The sequence below is a fragment of the Leucopleurus acutus genome, assembly GCF_964270905.1.
Source record: "Leucopleurus acutus genome assembly, chromosome: 4".
Taxonomy (NCBI): domain Eukaryota; kingdom Metazoa; phylum Chordata; class Mammalia; order Artiodactyla; family Delphinidae; genus Leucopleurus; species Leucopleurus acutus.
Window position 1 is genome coordinate 30,291,593 of NC_139146.1, and position 17,723 is coordinate 30,309,315.

General features: G+C 40.4%; 2 protein-coding genes across 3 annotated transcripts in view; one reads left to right on the top strand and one right to left on the bottom strand.

The window, feature by feature from the left end:
* PLA2G12A (phospholipase A2 group XIIA) overlaps window positions 1-3,593 on the top strand; it is a 117,207-nt gene extending 113,614 nt beyond the window's left edge. Inside the window, exon 5 of the transcript XR_014326188.1 lies at window positions 3,538-3,593. The gene's annotated coding sequence lies outside the window, so the exon portion shown is untranslated. The remainder of the gene's footprint in view (window positions 1-3,537) is intronic.
* Window positions 1-17,723, bottom strand: part of MCUB (mitochondrial calcium uniporter dominant negative subunit beta) — a 90,126-nt gene that overhangs the window by 65,906 nt on the left and 6,497 nt on the right. The window lies entirely within an intron of this gene.

Sequence of the window (17,723 nt, forward strand, 5' to 3'; positions counted from 1 at the left end):
TGCCCTGGTCCCGGAAGATCCCACATGCCGCGGAGCGGCTGGGCCCGTGAGCCATGGCCGCTGAGCCTGCGCGTCCGGAGCCTGTGCTCCGCAACGGGAGAGGCCACAGCAGTGAGAGGCCCGCGTACCGCAAAAAATATATATATATATTTATTTATCATTTGTGTATGTAAACCCCCACGACCCGCACCCCCGCCCCCGCCAAATCCACTGGAAGAGCTGCTCTAGCAAATTGACTGAATAAACCAAGAAAGCTCTCCAGGGATCAGGAACCAACACGTCAGAAGACGATGGCAAAGGGAGGGCTCAGAAGGGGCAGCAGCAGGGAGAAGCCTCCAGAAAGAGCTCTTCGGGAAGATACAACTGAAAGCATTTCTAATGACTTTCAACACATTGAGAGGAGACTTACCCAACCGAAGGGAGGTCTAAGACTGAATTACTGAATAGCAGGAAGAAAATTCAGTGCAAGTGTGTGTGCACACCTGGATACAGAACAACAGTTTTTAACTTTGGGCAAGACAAATCTTGGACAGAAAAGGAAAAGGAAGCCCTGAACACTGAGCTGAGATGAAAACTTTACAGAGGGAATTGGAGACAGAAGTATGGGGCCAGAGTGAAGACAGCTGAATCCTCATCTTGCGCAGAAGTCAACAGAAAGTACCTAAAACTGAATTGTCAAAGGACAGCAATATAAGCATATCATTTAGAGCCATGGTGGTAAGTCAAGGCTGTCAGCTAAAAAAGAGGAAGCGCCTGCTTTTAGGAAATGATGTTTTCACAGCAACTGGTATAACTATGTGACCCCTAATGAGTGCACGTATAAATCCAATAAAAATAAACTAAATTTTAAAAACTCAATGGGTTTTTTGCCCTTTACTCTCTTTCACAGCCCTTCCAATAAAAAAGAAGTTCAATTTTAAAATTCCATAAAACAGCTAGATTAGATGGAAACTGCATTAGATGTAGTTTTCACTATTTTAATGAAACGATATTTTAAAAACTGGATTAGAAAGGACGTAAACTATAAGCAAACAAAAGCAAAAGGAAGCCAGGTAAAGAGCAACGACAACATCGTAAGCACCTTACTGTTCACAAAATACTTCCAAATGTACCCCTAATTCATAAAAACTCCCAAAGGTGGAGAAACTGGGGATCAGAAGGTTACTAACTTACTGTAAGAATTAAGAGAAAACAGACGTATGATATTACTCTTAGCACAATTCTAACAGCCTTCCAGTAGAAAATTTTTAAAGAATATTCCCTCCTCATAAAATGACAAAAAACTGATAAGAATTTGTTCAAGGGAACTTCTCCCTAGTTAAAAAAAAGAAACACCGTAGGGAGCCTACCACCAGATGAATTGTCAATGGTAATTTTTCTGGATCTGTATCAACTAGAGGGAAGAAACACAAAATGTTCCTAACATTCTTATGATAAAGCAGCTCTGAATACAGGCCGTGTCTAAGAAAGAAATAGCAGCATTCCTACCTGCTCAGGCAGATGGACAAAAGTCAGACAGGGAAGTAACATGTATTGAGCACCTACAAGGTGCCCGGTACTATTCCAGGCCCTGGGGATACAAAAGGGACATGATCCCTGCCCTCATAAAACCTACTGATCAGCAGAATTGAAAGAAAGAAAGATACCATGAGAAATGTGATTAAAGTTCAACCAGGAGTTAATCTTAAGCAACACCAGTGAAAAGACAATTCCATAAAAGAAAACCTGTCTACATCTTAGTTTCCATATCCCAGAACAGGAGGTAGTGACTGAAATGAAGGTTATTTGTAGAACTTTGGCCAAGATGCCTAAACCGAAAGGCTCTCTCTATTGCTTTGAACTAAAGCAAGCGGGGTGAAAGCTAAGGTGTGGAGCACAGCATCCAGGTCTGCAGAGAGAGGGAAAACACTCAAGCTCCAAGTGCTTGAATGTTATTCCTACAGACTAACAAGAACCAAGAAGACAGACTGCAGACCGACCGCCTTGAAAGTTACTCCTACAGGGGAGATAAATGTCAGCGTGTAGATACTGAGTCAGACCAAGGAGTCAAACCCCTCCGCCCTGCCTTCTGACAAACAGGGTTCTCTGGAACAGGGGACCCCAACCCCCGGGCAATGGACCGATAGCAGTCCGCAGCCTGTTAGGAACCGGGCTGCAGAGCAGGTGAGCGGCGGGCGAGCGAAGCTTCATCTGCCGCTCTCCATCGCTGCCCGTCGCTCGCCTTACCGCCTGAACACCGCCCCCCAACCCCCCGCCCGTCGAAAAACTGTCTTCCATGAAACCAGTCCCTGGTGCCGAAGAGGTTGGGGACCGCTGCTCTGGTACATCAGCCCTACTCATCCACACAAGGCAGGACTTGTTGGGCCAGGCATGGAATTCACCCTGAAGCAAAAGGAGTGGCTAAAGACCATATACTTTAGGCTCCACCTTCCAAAGAAACTTATGAGAGCAACAGTGGCTGTCATTTGGAGGACTGCTAGAAGAACGCCAACATGGCTACACAAAAATAACTTCCAAAAGCACAATATATTCACTTTAAAGAAGACTGGCACTTAAATCCATATGTGAGAACTTGAAATGCAACTGAGAACTGTTATGGTACAGCTGCATTATGGAATATTATGCAGCCTTTAAAAATTATGTTTAACAGTTTTACTAATATACTAATAACTGCACAAATCTTATTATAAATTTTATTACTTTGGTGTAATTAGTTTAAAATGAAATTTATCAATATTTTCACTTATATCTCATTTTTAAGATTTTAAATATTCTCCTAGATTTCCTTCTAGTACTTCCAAAGTTTCTCATATTGAGTTTTTCAAATCATATGAAGTCTATCTTGTGAATGTATTAAGTACAAACTTACACTTCTTTATTTCTCCAAATGGATAATCAATTATCCCCAAATCACTGACTGAATAATCTACCCTTCTCTTACTGGTCTGAAATGCCACTTTTATAATATACTAAATTCCCATTAGTATATAGTCTGTTTCTTTACTCATTCTTCTATTCCCTCATCCGTTTAGATATTCCTGAACCGATACTACACTTAACTATGATAGTCTTAGATGACATCTGTTAGGACAAGTCCCTCTCATTTTTCTTTTAAAAAATTTTGACTATTCTATTTTTTTCCAATCGAATTTCAAAATTAGTTTATCAGGTTCCATGAAAATCTTACTGCACTGACATTACAGGTTGATTTATCAATCATTATTTATGACCCCATTCAGTTCTCACGAAATATGGAATTACCAAAAATGACAGACATAATTTAAAACAGGTGTTTAAAAAATAAAAGCCAAGGGCTTCCCTGGTGACGCAGTGGTTGAGAGTCTGCCTGCTGATGCAGGGGACGTGGGTTCGTGCCCCAGTCCGGGAATATCCCACATGCCGCGGAGCGGCTGGGCCCGTGAGCCATGGCCGCTGAGCCTGCGCGTCCAGAGCCTGTACTTTGCAACGGGAGAGGCCACAACAGTGAGAGGCCCGCGTACCCCCCCCCCAAAAAAATAAATAAATAAAAAATAAAAGCCAAGAATTGGTGATGTTTGGCCAATGAAAGCTATCACAGTGAGGCATAAAACTTGGCCCTTGTCTGTGATAGGCATGGCAGGAAAAAAGGTCAGACTGACTTACTTCACTCTCATCACCGAACAGAAAAGGAAGCAGTTTGTCAGGAAAGGAATTTTTGCTAGTCCTGAACTAGGAAATGTAACCCTTCCTAAGGGATAAAAATAGCAGACGGAATTCTCAATTTGGGGGTGAGGGTAAAACAAGATTTTTCTTTCACTTGGCCATTTCCAGCATCAAATGCTGCTAAAAGCTATGATTTCAGCATGACAGGCAACTACCAAAAACTCAGCAGAAAACAGAAATGTCAGTTCAGCTGCCACGGAGTAAGACGCAACTGAGTTTACTGACTCAAATGCTGAGTTCATTCTCACTGCAGTCACACCCAATGCTGCTGCCCAAGGAAACAGAACAAGTTACCTGACGGCTTGCGTCACAACAGCAAGACAACAACACACGTCTATCGGCTGCAAAATTTCACCCTCCCTTTGATATGTCACCTGTTAGCATGAATATTTTTAAAGGTGAGAAATAGGTGATACATTTTTCAAGATGTAGTCTTACCAGTTCCGTCACAATTCTACCTGACCCTTCAGTTGGGGCATTAAGGTGAAAGTTGTGATTTGGCGTCTATGACCATAAGGTGAAGGTAACGGCTCAACTTAGTTTTGAAAAACCAACTTCTTACATTACAAACAAATGAACCTTTTCAGATCTGTCCCTTAGATACTGGATGTAGCTCCTTAAAGTTTCTGTATTTTAGATCATATTATAGCCATTAACCACTTAGGATTTTGCTTCTAACTATTTCAAACGTATCAACTGAAACAGCTTAGAAGTTTTCATTTCTACTGTGTTCATTTTCCAGTACAACAAAGGCAGCAAAATTACTACTTATAATGTCTGAGAAAAGAAATAAATACTTTTGAATTTAATTCATTTATAAAGCTTCCAGCATAGGCTTATATGTGTTTTTATACATGCCTAAGTCTTAGAAAAAGATTATGATCTCAATAATGATGTAATACTTAAAACACAGCTTTATAATTTAGTCATAAATTTAGTCACTGTTTCTTACTAAAATCTAGAACTCTATCTTTTAAAGGAATAAGCTGAGTTCCACAAACTTTTGTTTCAAGGTTGTTGTGAAAGTAATTTTCAAAAGTTTTTTGTTCTGTTACAGGAATTTGGTTATCTCTCTGCCCATCTAATTGTCACTTTCAGTCAGACTTCAAATATTTTTGTTTTGACTCAATCTCTGGAAAAAGTTTTTTTGTTTGGGGTTGTTTTTTTTTTAACAGCTTTATTGAGGCTTAATTTACATGCCATAAAATTCATTAATTTCAAGTATGAAACAATCAATGATTTGCAGTAAATTTACAGAGTTGTGAAAACATAAGTTTGGTAAACTTCAAGTTGACTATAATACATAAATCTCTTCTACGTGGCAGTGGTCAGGGCTTTTGCACTGACTCATAGTTGCCTATGAATGAATTGAAAAGTCAGCTCTCCTTCCTCACATACATTTATGGCCATTTATCAGAAAAGCATCATAAACTGACCTATCCACAATGTCTATGATAAAATGTCCCCACTTCGATGTGTGCCCTTGAGTAATACAAAGCCTGCACAACTCTACATGGTGGTCCTGCTTTTCTTTAAATGTGAGGTTTAATCAGAGTCCCAACAATAAAATACGCTATGGAGGAAAAGCAGAAATTAATCTCCACACCTTGAGTTTCTAATCCAGAATTATACACTTTAAAGTACAAAAGAGAAGTCTCACATACGGTCCCTGATCTCAGAGAACATCTAGGCTAACTGAATTAATAAGTACAAAACATGGGGAAAATCAACCCAGTGTACAATAGAATCAATGACGACACAAACAGTGGAATCAAGCATCAGTGGCAATCCACCACCCAGAGCTAAGGCGTGTGAAGAGAACAGAAGGTCGGAGGCGGGACTCCAATGGGCGGGACCTGGATATTCAAAAAGACGGAAGTGGATATGAAAGTCAGGGCACCTTCAAACATCAAGCTGCTTTTTCTTGCTACTTGTCTTACCCATTTTGATCATCCAGGAATTAAGAGAATTTCCTCTTTAGGGGTAATCTGGAGTTTGCCCAAGTCTAGGTATTATTTTTGTGCCCCAAAAGGGAGAGGAGAAAACTGGGGCAGTGTAGTTTACCAAAAGTCTATGTGGGATTCACCATCAGAGGACCTGGATTTAAGTTCGGCTCCACCAATGGCTGTGTGAATAATTTAATTAACCTTTCTGGGCCTCAGTGTTCCCATTTATAAAAGAGTAATACCTGTATGACAAGGCTGTATAGAAGTTACATGAGATCTGAGATCATGTGCACAGAAAATATCTTTTAAACTTTTAGGTAGTAAGTTATTCTTAGTGAGTTATCAAATTTTCATCCATCAACTGTCTTGAAATTCAGATTTCAAGAACTACATTACTATGTATTGTTTCATGAGCACTTAAGAGAATAAGTCAAAAATTTAAGACACTGGACTACTTTCTTTGTGGCGGGGGAGAGGAGAGAGAGAGCGGGAGAGGGAGAGAGCGAGAGCGAGCGAGGGGGGGGGAGAAAGAGATTAATTGAATGACTGATTTTAGGTGACATGAGATGGCTATGTACCAGTTTAACTATAATTTTGCTATAATCTTGCTACAAAACATGATGCTGACCCAAACTGTCTTTCGCAGTTCCTTGCCCAATATTCTTGGACTATCTGAATTCACACATGACACTGACTGACTCTGCAAAGAATTCTATTTTAATTAATTCATGTTAATTAATTTTCCCTTTTGAAAGCCAACTGCTTCTTTGGGAGAAAAAGTTTATTTGGAACTTTATTCAACAATTTATTTACTTATTTAGAAACATTTTAAAAAGGTTTTAGGAAACTTTATACTTATACTTTTACATCATAAACAAATTTCCACATGAAACTGGTACAGCGAGGTCATCTTTGTGGTACACTTTAAAATTTAATCCCATGGCTCTTACAGAACTCAAGTATCCATTTCAGACTATGAAACAATCAAGTTTTAGTGGGGTTGAAAGCTCTTCTTCAAATGAACCTGCATACTCAAAGCCTGAAAAGATATCACTAAAAAATTGTTTTTCAAAGTAGGAGAGAAGGTAAGGCCACTGCAAAGCAGACTGGCAGCTATAAAGCAGACTAGCTGTTGGGAGTGGAGGCCTGAGAGGGGCCAGCCGAGTTTGTGCCTTAGTTGCTTTCTTAGCTGACGAGTGAATGGGGGGCAATCTGGGAACCCGTCTCCCAGGACTTCGGTGAGGGGGCTGTGAGATAACACAGGGAGAGAGCGGACGTCAGTGTCCAGCCCCTGCTCCGTCTGAGCTAGCATCACGTACAGTGTGACTCAAACAAAAGCAGTGCTGACTTCAATTACCGCTGGTGTCAGAGGGAAAACAATACCTAGAGGCCTGACTTTGAAAAAATTAGCTTTGTCATTAAAAAACGAGTTAATAAAACACCTGAAATCTTAAACTGGACCAGTAAGACTGCAGATTTTGCAATTTCAGTTTTAATGATTGTTAATATTTAAAGGAACAATAAGAAAATAATTTCTGAGTGACTATCTGGCCGGGTCCTTCAACTCAGGGCCAGTACTCCCCTCGAGGTGGGTCCGTCTCACCCCAACTCGCCACCACCAGTCCAGGGTTACTGCACCATCCCTGGCAGTTCCCCTGTATCCACAACTCTGTGAATAGTCCTTTGTGTATAAACTCTCCTCTAATTACCCTTATCTGACTGAGCCATCTGTTGGGACTCTGCATCGTACAATGGCTTCACACTCTAACAGTCCAGAGGAGTTCCCACATCATGACACGCTTTATGCTTTGAGTATTATCTTTGGTTTTCTTTGCTATTTGTTGTTTTTCTGACTATCAGTGATGTTTACTATTTTTCATATGCTTATTAGGCGTTTTAAATTTCCTTTTTCTGAAAATCACTTATGCCCTTTGCCCATTTCTCTATAAAATCTTAGGTTTTTTTTAATAAGTTTGAATGATCTTCAAATATATCTTGTCATTTGGATGAAAGGAATAAACATGTACTTGACTTAGCTTAAGCAAGAATGGGAGTTTAAGGACAGAGGGGTATCTCCCATGGAGCCTAAATGAAGGATTCAGCTGAGTGTTGGGAATGGGCTAGAACTAGGGACTGGAGGGTCACATTCAGATTGGGAATCCGCTTGATCCATAGCGGATTTCTCCTTTCCTCTGCATGTCAGCGTCATTCTGCTTTATCACTACAAAATGATTTGCACTGCTTCCTGGTCCACGGGGTAGAAAATGATCATTACCCAACAGCTCCAAGTGTATAACTCCACTATTCAACAGGGCAGCCAGCAGAGACGGCAATCCTATACCCAATTCCAAGTTCCTCGGTCAGGTGACCAGTTGAATGAAAGTCATGTCCTACTAAGATGGCCAATTCTGTTATAACCGTGTATTTAAGAGCAAAGAAGTTTCCAGAGAAACTTACCAATATTTTTTGGATCTGTCTCTTCAAGCAAGGGAAACAAAAGCAAAAATAAACAAATGGGACCTAATCAAACATAAAAGCTTTTGCACAGCAAAGGAAACCATCATCAAAATGAAAAGACAACCTACTGAATGGGAGAAGATATGTGAAAATGATATTTCTGATAAGGGGTTAATATGCAAACTATACGAAGAGCTCATACAACTCAATATCAAAAAAACAATCTGATTAAAAAATGGGCAGAAGACCTGAATGGACATTTTTCCGAAGAAGACAAACAAATGGCCAACAGGCACATGAAAAGATGTTCAACATCACTAATCATCAGAGAAATGAAAATCAAAAGCACAATGAGCTATCATCTCATGCCTGTCAGAATGGCTATCATCAAAAAGACAACAAATAATAAATGTTGGCAAGGATATGGAAAAAGGGAAACCCTAGTACACTGTTGGTGGGAATGTAAATTGGTACGGCCACTATGGAAAACAGTATGGAGGGTCTTCAAAAAATTAAAAATAGAACTATCACATGATCCAGCAATTCCAATCCTGGGTATAAATCAGAAGAAAATGAAAACACTAATTCGAAAACATATGCACTCCAATGTTCATGCAGCATTATTTACAATTGCCAAGATATGGAAGCAAACTAAGAGTCCATCAACAGATGAATGGATAAAGAAGATTTGGCATATATATACACAATGGAATATTACTCAGCCATAAAAAAAGAATGAAAAATTTCACTTGCAACAGATGGATGGACCTGGAGGGTATTATGCTTAGTGAAGTTATGTCAGACAGAAAATAACAAATACTGTACTTTTTCACTTATATGTGAAATCTAAAAAATAAAACAAACAAATGAATATAACAAAACTGAAACAGACTTGCAGATACAGAGAACAAACTAGTGGTTATCAGTGGGGAGAGGGGTTGGGAGAGGGGCAAGATAAGGAAAGGGGATTAAGAGGTATAAACTAGTAGGTCTAAAATAAGATACACGGACTCTCCTGGTGGTGCAGTGGCTAAGAATCCACCTGTCAACGCACGGGACACAGGTTCGAGTCCTGGTCCAGGAAGATCCCACATGCCGTGGAGCAACTAAGCCCGTGCGCCACAACTACTGAGCCTGCCCTCTAGAGCCCGTGAGCCACAGCTACTGAGCCCGTGTGCTACAACTACTGAAGCCCGCACACCCTAGAGCCCGCACGCTGCAACTACTGAAGCCCACTCGCCTAGAGCCCGTGCTCTGCAACAAGAGAAGCCACCGCAATGAGAAGCCCATGCACTGCAATGAAGAGTAGTCCCCGCTCTCCACAACTAGAGAAAGCCCGTGAGCAGCAACGAAGACCCAACGCAGCCAGAAGTAAAATATAAATAAATTATTTAAAAAATAAAACAAGATACAAAGATGTAAACTATAAGAAATATAATAAGAAGTAAAATATAAATAAATTATTTAAAAAATAAAACAAGATACAAAGATGTAAACTACAGAACAGGGAATACATTTTATTATTCCCAATATTTTATAATTACTTTAAATGGAGTATAATCTATAAAAATATCAAATCACTATGTTGCAAACCTGAAACTAATATAAGACTGTAAATCAACTATACCTCAATTAAAAAAAAAAAGCAGTCTATGCATTGGTGGACAGGCAGAATTTACCTAGTTTCTTAAACTAAGCTGAACTCTGCCCTCCTATTCTGCCCAACCTTAGGGGTAATTTCCTTGCTCTGAAGCAACCCAGAATGACACATCGTTCACATAATACCTTCTCAGATGTTTGAAAACAGATTTTGCTTCTTCTTTGCCTTCTTTTTCACCAGATTAAAAATATCCACTCCCTGAAATCGTCTCTGATATAAATCCTCAACATCTTAACCGCCTTCTGGATGCACTTCCCTCCCACCAGCTTATCAGCGTCCCTTCTAAAGCACTGCCCCAGTAACAAAACATAAGGCCCCGATGCAGTCTGACAAGCCTGGTGCAATGTAATGGGACTATCGCTCCCGGTGATTAAGACTCTGCACCTCCCTTCAATCAGTTAGGAGCCAAACTAGAGTTCTGGAAATTCAACATTCAGAGGTGGCTTGTGGGTAAACTGAAACTCCCAGATCCCATGCACACAACTAACTACCAAGCAGGATTTACTCATCCTATACTTTTTTCCACCATCAAGAGAGACTCTGCCTTTTTCTAGCACTGCTAAATTGTTTTTTTCCCTACTATTCTTTTGTTGTTGTTGTTGTTTTTGTTTTGTTTTTGCAGTACGCGGGCCTCTCACTGTTGTGGCCTCTCCCGTTGCGGAGCGCAGGCTCCGGACGCACAGGCTCAGCGGCCATGGCTCACGGGCCCAGACGCTCCGCGGCATGTGGGGTCTTCCCGGACTGGGGCACGAACCCATGTCCCCTGCATCGGCAGGCGGATTCTCAACCACTGCGCCACCAGGGAAGCCCTTCCCTACTATTCTTAAAGCAATAGCCCAGATTAATCTGCTGCAGTATGGAATGAGAATAAGAAGCCTCCAGTAAAAGACAATTCCATACGACCTAGGATGATCTTTTATGTTTGGATACTGCCAGGCCAGGCACAGGCCCAGTTCAAAATATTGTAATATGTTCATTTTGGTGATAATATTTCCAATTATATGTATTTATATATATATTATATATATTACATAATATTATATACACACACACACAGCCCTTTGGACAACTCTTTCACTGAAGTCTCATTTAATGTTTCATAGACAATATAGTGTCCAAGTTCAAGAAATACATAGGAACCTATGACAATCTAGCCATTTCATTATATAAAACAATAACTATGTTGAAGTGCATGAAAAGCAATGAGAAAGGAAAACATTTCTAATATTCCAAAGTCAAAGTTACATGTTTAAGACTGATCAATAGTGACATCCAAGCCTGACAAATTAAAATTAAAAAGCCTGTGATTAAAAAGATGTGATTAAGTAAATAATGTGGTGAGGAGACAATATACAAGGTCCTACTAATAAATCTCTTTCTGAATACGCCCTGAACTACAGTAGATTAGTCTCACTATTGTTATATACTGAGATACATTTTATTCAAAGACTCAGCATCTTTCAACCACCCTAAGCATCTACTTAAGATTTCCCTTTTTTTAGACCATATTTATAACAGGCTAGCCTACGAAATGCCACTAAATTCATATACTAGATATGCATGATCTTTTATAACTTTCACTATTGCTCCTTTATCTACTAATCACCACAATTCCTCTAAAGGAAGTCCTTCCCTAAGACTATACTGTCAGCATCTTCTCTCAAGTATACTTCTTTTCCTCCTTATCAGGTGTCATTGCACAAACTTGAATTCTGGCTTCAAATCCTAACTGGACCATTAGAATTTATTTCTCTCTCTTCCTTAGCTTAGAGTGTACAAGTGAGACTACACCCTTTCCTATTAAGTTACAGCCCCAAGGGCAGCTTATAATGAAGCCAACGAAGTGTCAAATGTTCCTGTTCTAACCTAAATTAAAAATGCTGAATTTCCACCATTTCCTTTTTAAGTTTTCCAGGGAGAAATAGTTTCCCCGTAAATATCTACTGCTGAAGAACACATACAAACGAAGCACAGTAGAGCCCTGAAAATTCAGTGCTCACAAAAAGCAAAACTGTCCTGTTTCTAGTCAAGGGGAATAGAGCAGAACATCTAAATGTCCACTAAAATCCTATCTCCCTTCTTCCATGGTTACCAAGTGTTCACTGGAATGTGGCTCCCAGCCAGCACTGTATCTCTCAGCGCCCTTGCAGCTCAATATGGCCATCTGACCTGTTCAATGAAATATTCAATGCAACATGAACATAAGCGTTATGTGATATCCAGGCCTAGCCCGAAAACCCTCACAAGTCTAAAAAACCCTTCCATGCTCTTTTGAGTTTGGAAGCCACGTGCTGAAGACGACAGAGGAACTGGTCAGCTTAGGGTCCCTGAATGACTGTGGCGCAGACCTACTGCTGACCTAAAAAGCTACCTCAGAACCATTTCCTGAGAGAGAGAAAACTGACTTAAAGAATACAGAAGTTCAAGTAGTGTTGAGTCTTTTGTTTCAGCAGCACAGCTTATGCTAATCAACAGAGATAATAGAAAATTCATTAAAAAAAAAGGTTTGGGGAAAGGAAATGGAGGAAAACCATACATAATGACTGTAACCTCTAATGTTGGATTCACATGAAAGACAAATGGCGCCCGTGGTTAAATAATTCCAAAGAGAAATAACCGACTGGAATAAATGCCTGGGCCAATGCACGGCCTCTTGAAGATTACTCGGCCAAGTCTTCACCTCTTCACCCATCCCATCACCTCTCCCACAGGAATGAGAACTCACCACAGGACTCTGCCTCTTCCTGATTTCAGACAGCAGCTCATTATCTCAGTCCCAGCTGTCCATCCTCTTTCTTCTCTCACGTGCCAGGCACTGTGGCCTCACGGTTAGATGTAAGCCTAATAGTGGAGAACTGCTGGAATTCCTACACGTCTTCACATCCTTCCTCTTGTTTGTCCAGTGTACCAGTTCCTGTGATTTCAGCTCCATGTACAGTAACCATGACTTCTTGACTGGTCCTTATTAATGTACTCACTTGCCTCATCCCACTATACATACACCGGAGTACTAAATCCAGATTCATCTTCTAAAATAACATTTCTATGACTACTGCCAAAATCTTGGTATTGAGTCCACAGATCAGGGGCTGGCAAACTACAGCTGGCAAACGGGCTGCATCTGGTCCGTTGCCATTTTTGTAAATAAAGTTGATTGGAACACAGCCACGCCCTGCATGGCAGCTTTTACACTGCAACGGCAACACTGCGGAGTTGTGACAGCTCATAGGCTGCAAAGCCTAAAATGTTGACCATCTGGACCTTTATAGGAAACGCTTACCAACACCTGGTATAGACCAACATCATTTCTCAGAAAGACAACGGCAGCTATCTTCTTATACGTCATTCGTTTAGCACCACTACAAGCACCTGTACTAGCAGAATAAGAAAAACCAAGATATATAAATATATATATATGGCTCCAAAAATTTTAAAGATATGGTACTTACTCTTCAGCAATTACTAGTGTACAGAGAAAAAGAATATTCATGGCGGAGCAGGCATGCTGGTAAGATACAGACACAAAAAGCCCTGACAGAAGGGAGTGTACAAGTACCAAACGAGTAGTAAAATGAGGCAACTAGGCAGACACAAGAAGGAAAGATGGGGAAAAAAAATGGGCAGAGGGCCTGAGTATACATTTTTCCAAAGAAGATACACAAATGGCAATATGTACAGGAAAAGGTGCTCAACATCACTAATCATCAGAGAAATGAAAATCAAAACCACAATGAAGTACCTCCTCATACCTGTTAGAGTGGCTCCATTCAAAAAGACAAGAAATAACAAGCGGTGGTGAGGAGGTGAAAAGGGAACCCTCCTGCGCTGCTGGTGGGACTGTAAATTGGTGCAGCCACTATGGAGAACAGTATGGAGGGTCCTCAAACAATTAAAAATAGAACTATCATAGGATCCAGCAATTCCATTTCTGGGAAGTGGAAATGAAAACACTAACTGGAAAAGATATCTGCACCCCCATGTTCACTGCAGCATCATTTATAATAGCTAAAACATGAAGACAACCTTAGTGTCCAACAATGGATGAATGGATAGAGAAAATATGGTGTACATATACACAATGGAATATTATTCAGCTATAAAAAGAAGGAAATCCTGCCACTTGAGGGGTGGGTGAAATGGATGAAGGAGGTCAGAAGGTACAAACTTGTAGTTATAAAATAAATAAGTCCTGGGGATGTAATACACAGCATGGGGACTATAGTTAATAATACTGCACTGTATATTTGAAAGTTGCTAAGAGTAAATCCTAAAAATTCTTATCACATGAAAACAAATTGTAACTATGTATGGTGATGGATGTTAACTGGACTTATTGTGATGATCTTTTCATAACACATACAAATATCAAATTATTATACTATACACCTAAAACTAATGTAATGTTATATGTCAATTCTATCTCAATTTCAAAAAAAAAGGAGGAAAGATGATTTCCATCTAGTAATCAAGACAGGTTTTATTTATGAAAATGGTGAAGCCAAGGTCAGACTTTTAACCAGGAATAGAACATCGGCATGGCAGGTGGAGACAGCACAAGGCAAACTGTTATTTATGCTCTATAAAACATATTCCATCCACGAATTGGTTGTTTTTCAACTTCAAGTTTCAACCATCAGCAACCATGCTTTGGGCTTTTGTAGTACTGCTTTCTGTGAGCCTCCAATAGCATCGGTCTCATAATGCCTCTGGCTTTTCTCCTTTTTTTTCTTTTCCTGCTCTTCTGCTTTAATCCTTCCATTCAGAGACTTCTGGTTGGGCTGCTCTTCCACCGGACAAGATAAGGCACAAGCTAAGCTGCTGTAACAAAGAGACCTAGAAGCACGTGGGACTCAAGAGAGATGTTTGTTTTTCTGGTAGGTAGGCAGTTGAGGGTAAGAGGACACTAATGCCATCCAGGGATGCAGGTCACTTCTATCTAGTTGTCCCACCATCAGCTAGAGGGTTATATGCCTCCACAGGGTCCAGGCTGGCTCACCCCTTCCACATCTACATTGCAGCCCATGGGAGAGAGTAAAAGGTAGAAGAGAGAAATCAGTTTCCTAATTAAGGATGTGAACAGAAATTACACTTCTATGTCACATGAGATATCCAGAACTTGGTCACACGCTAGCTGCAAAGAAGGCTGAAGAACGTAGTATCTAGGAATGGTCCAATACACTAGAGCTGGAGTGGCAAGATTAGTTATACCTGAGGAAATAGGCTCGGAAGTAAGAGGATCGCTTGTGTTTTTCAACATAATCCATCCCCAATCTAATTTTTTAATGCAGTGCTCTCCAAACTGTATCCGGTCGACCACTCTCCTGGGAGAAGTTACTAGGAATGCTGCGGCGTAACAGAGATCTGTGATCAACCTCCTTCCTGCTCTCAGATCGTCCCAATGCCCATTAGCAAAGGTACGTAGTGAAGGAACACATCTAACTTGGTATGGCTTAACCCAGAATTCTTCAAACTTATAAGAAGAGGGAATTTGTTTTTCTGAAACATCTATTAACATCCTAGGAATCAATATCCTACAGGATATCAGTTTGTGATACAGAGTTTAATTTAATAAACATAATTCCTATAAGGTTTTAATATGGTATCTAAAGCTCTAATACAAGTCAAATCAAGGACCATACTTCCCAGAGAATACTTCCTGCTGCCTCATCAGAGTGCTTACTAGACCCCCAACTCCTTTCAGATTCCACCCTCTGTGCTTATGCCCATTCTTCCTACTCCAAAAATGTCTGCTAAACCCTTCCTTACCCTGCTCTCAGAGCTTAGTCAAAATCTTACCTCTTTTCATCTCTTCAATTTCTAATGATGTTTCTTCTCTGAATTCTTTTAGTATTTGTCTCTGATGTTTGACTCTCATGAGCCAACTGGTGAATGAACACGTATGTATCTCTTTTACGTGTCTTGTCTTCCCCATAACTTTTAAGGATCTTCTCTGCAAGCTTTCAGATCTAGCATGAAGCACCACAACTCCTCCACTGAGATCTCAGGGCTTAGATAAGAGTCAAAACCCACTTTAGACACAAGGGAAATATGAGCAATTAAAATGCGACAGACCAGGGCTTGGCTCCGAAAGACCAAGAGCATGAGAAGTGGCACCTACATCTCAGAGTAGACGAACCTAACACCAGGATGGGGGAAATAGAAGCCAAACTTTCAGCTAAAACATTCTGAGGAATCAAGCCAGAACCAGCTCTTAGAGCTCATGAGGGTGATGGCAGCACAAGTTCAGGTAGCAGCTGGAACCTCCACTGCCATCCTGTTTACCCCCTCTGTCCCCAAAGTCTAGAAATGCTGGGACAGTGGCATGAATCTTCAGGATTTATCAAAAGTCCCTATTCAAAGACCTCAGATTCTAGGCTGTACAGCAAAAGAGATGAATGGCAACCACTATACAGGTTTACCAATCCAATATGTGAACATTCAACAGTATTCAACACATTTTGCTATGTACCCTGAAGGCACTCCCTTAACCAGCCACCAAGTTCTGGAAGGCCAATGGATGATAATCTTACTCATGGCAATTCCATGCTCTAGAGAAATATGCCCCGCTTCTGCAGTGGTAACGGGGGCCTTGTAATAGGTAAAGGTCTGCATGTTTCTCAATGTCAAAAATTATATTCCTTTTTTTTGGGGGGGGGGGGCGGTTTCCAAAAGGTTAATTTTATATTTTGCCCAGGAAAATATAAAATTGTATCTTACAAATAAAAATTTTTATAATTGATTTTACAATTACCATTCTAGCTCGTGCACTACAACTGCTGAGCCTGTGCTCTGGTGCCCGCGAGCCACAACTACTGAGCTCACGGGCCACAACTACTGAAGCCCGTGCGCCTAGAGCCCGTGCTCCACAACAAGAGAAGCCACCGCAGTGAGAAGCCCGTGCACTGCAACGAAGAGTAGCCCCCGCTAGCTGCAACTGGAGAAGGCCTGCTCACAGCGACAAAGACCCAATGCAGCCATAAATAAATAAATTAAATTACCATTCTATTAAGTTTTCATGACTGAGCTTTTAGTACCAATGATCTAACACTCTGAGAATCCCATTTAGGAAAGTCCTCAGTGGAGAAGAGCGCTGCCTTCCGCACATATAAACAATCATCCTAAATCACCACCACACTTTCAGAACAGCCAAGAAAACACTTACACGCCAGGTTGTCCTTACAGAATTTATGTTTCACTAAACTATGTTGATTATGTCCTTTAAAAATCCTGACGTGAAAGCATATCTACAACAAAACAATTAACCAAATATAATTGAAGGCTGCTTTCTTTCACTAGAAAATACAACACATACAAAGATTACTTTGATTAACTTTAAAAAATCTTCCATATTCAAGCCCCATATCACAAAAGGTGGATAATAACGACTTAGGTGCCCCCCCTGGCTAGAGTCAGTGGGGAAGAGGAAATTGAGAAGTTCAGACCTGAAGAGAATACACCATTAAGGAGTCTATATGATATTGAGTTCTTTATCATCTATCCCTTCATTCCTCTACCCAACAAGCATTTATTATGCACCTACTGTGATGGGGCAGAAGCCATCAGAGATAAGGAGAAATTTGGGATTGACATGTGTACACTGCTATAGTTAAAATAGATAACCAACAAGGACCTACTGTGGAGCACAGGGAACTCTGCTCAATATTCTGTAATAACCTAAATGGGAAAAGAATTTGAAAAAGAATAGATACATGTATATGCATAACTGAATCACTTTGCTGTACACCTGAGACTAACACAACATTGTTAATCAACTATACGCCCATATAAAATAAAAATTAAAAAACAACCAAAGGGCTGAGAGAATCCAGGTGGGAAAATCATATGAACCCAATAACTATAATACAGGGTAAGATGAAGTACTGCAGTTACCGTGGGAGTGAAAAGGAAGGTGTAATTAATTCTGCCGGCAGACACCTGCACAAACCACATTAAAAACT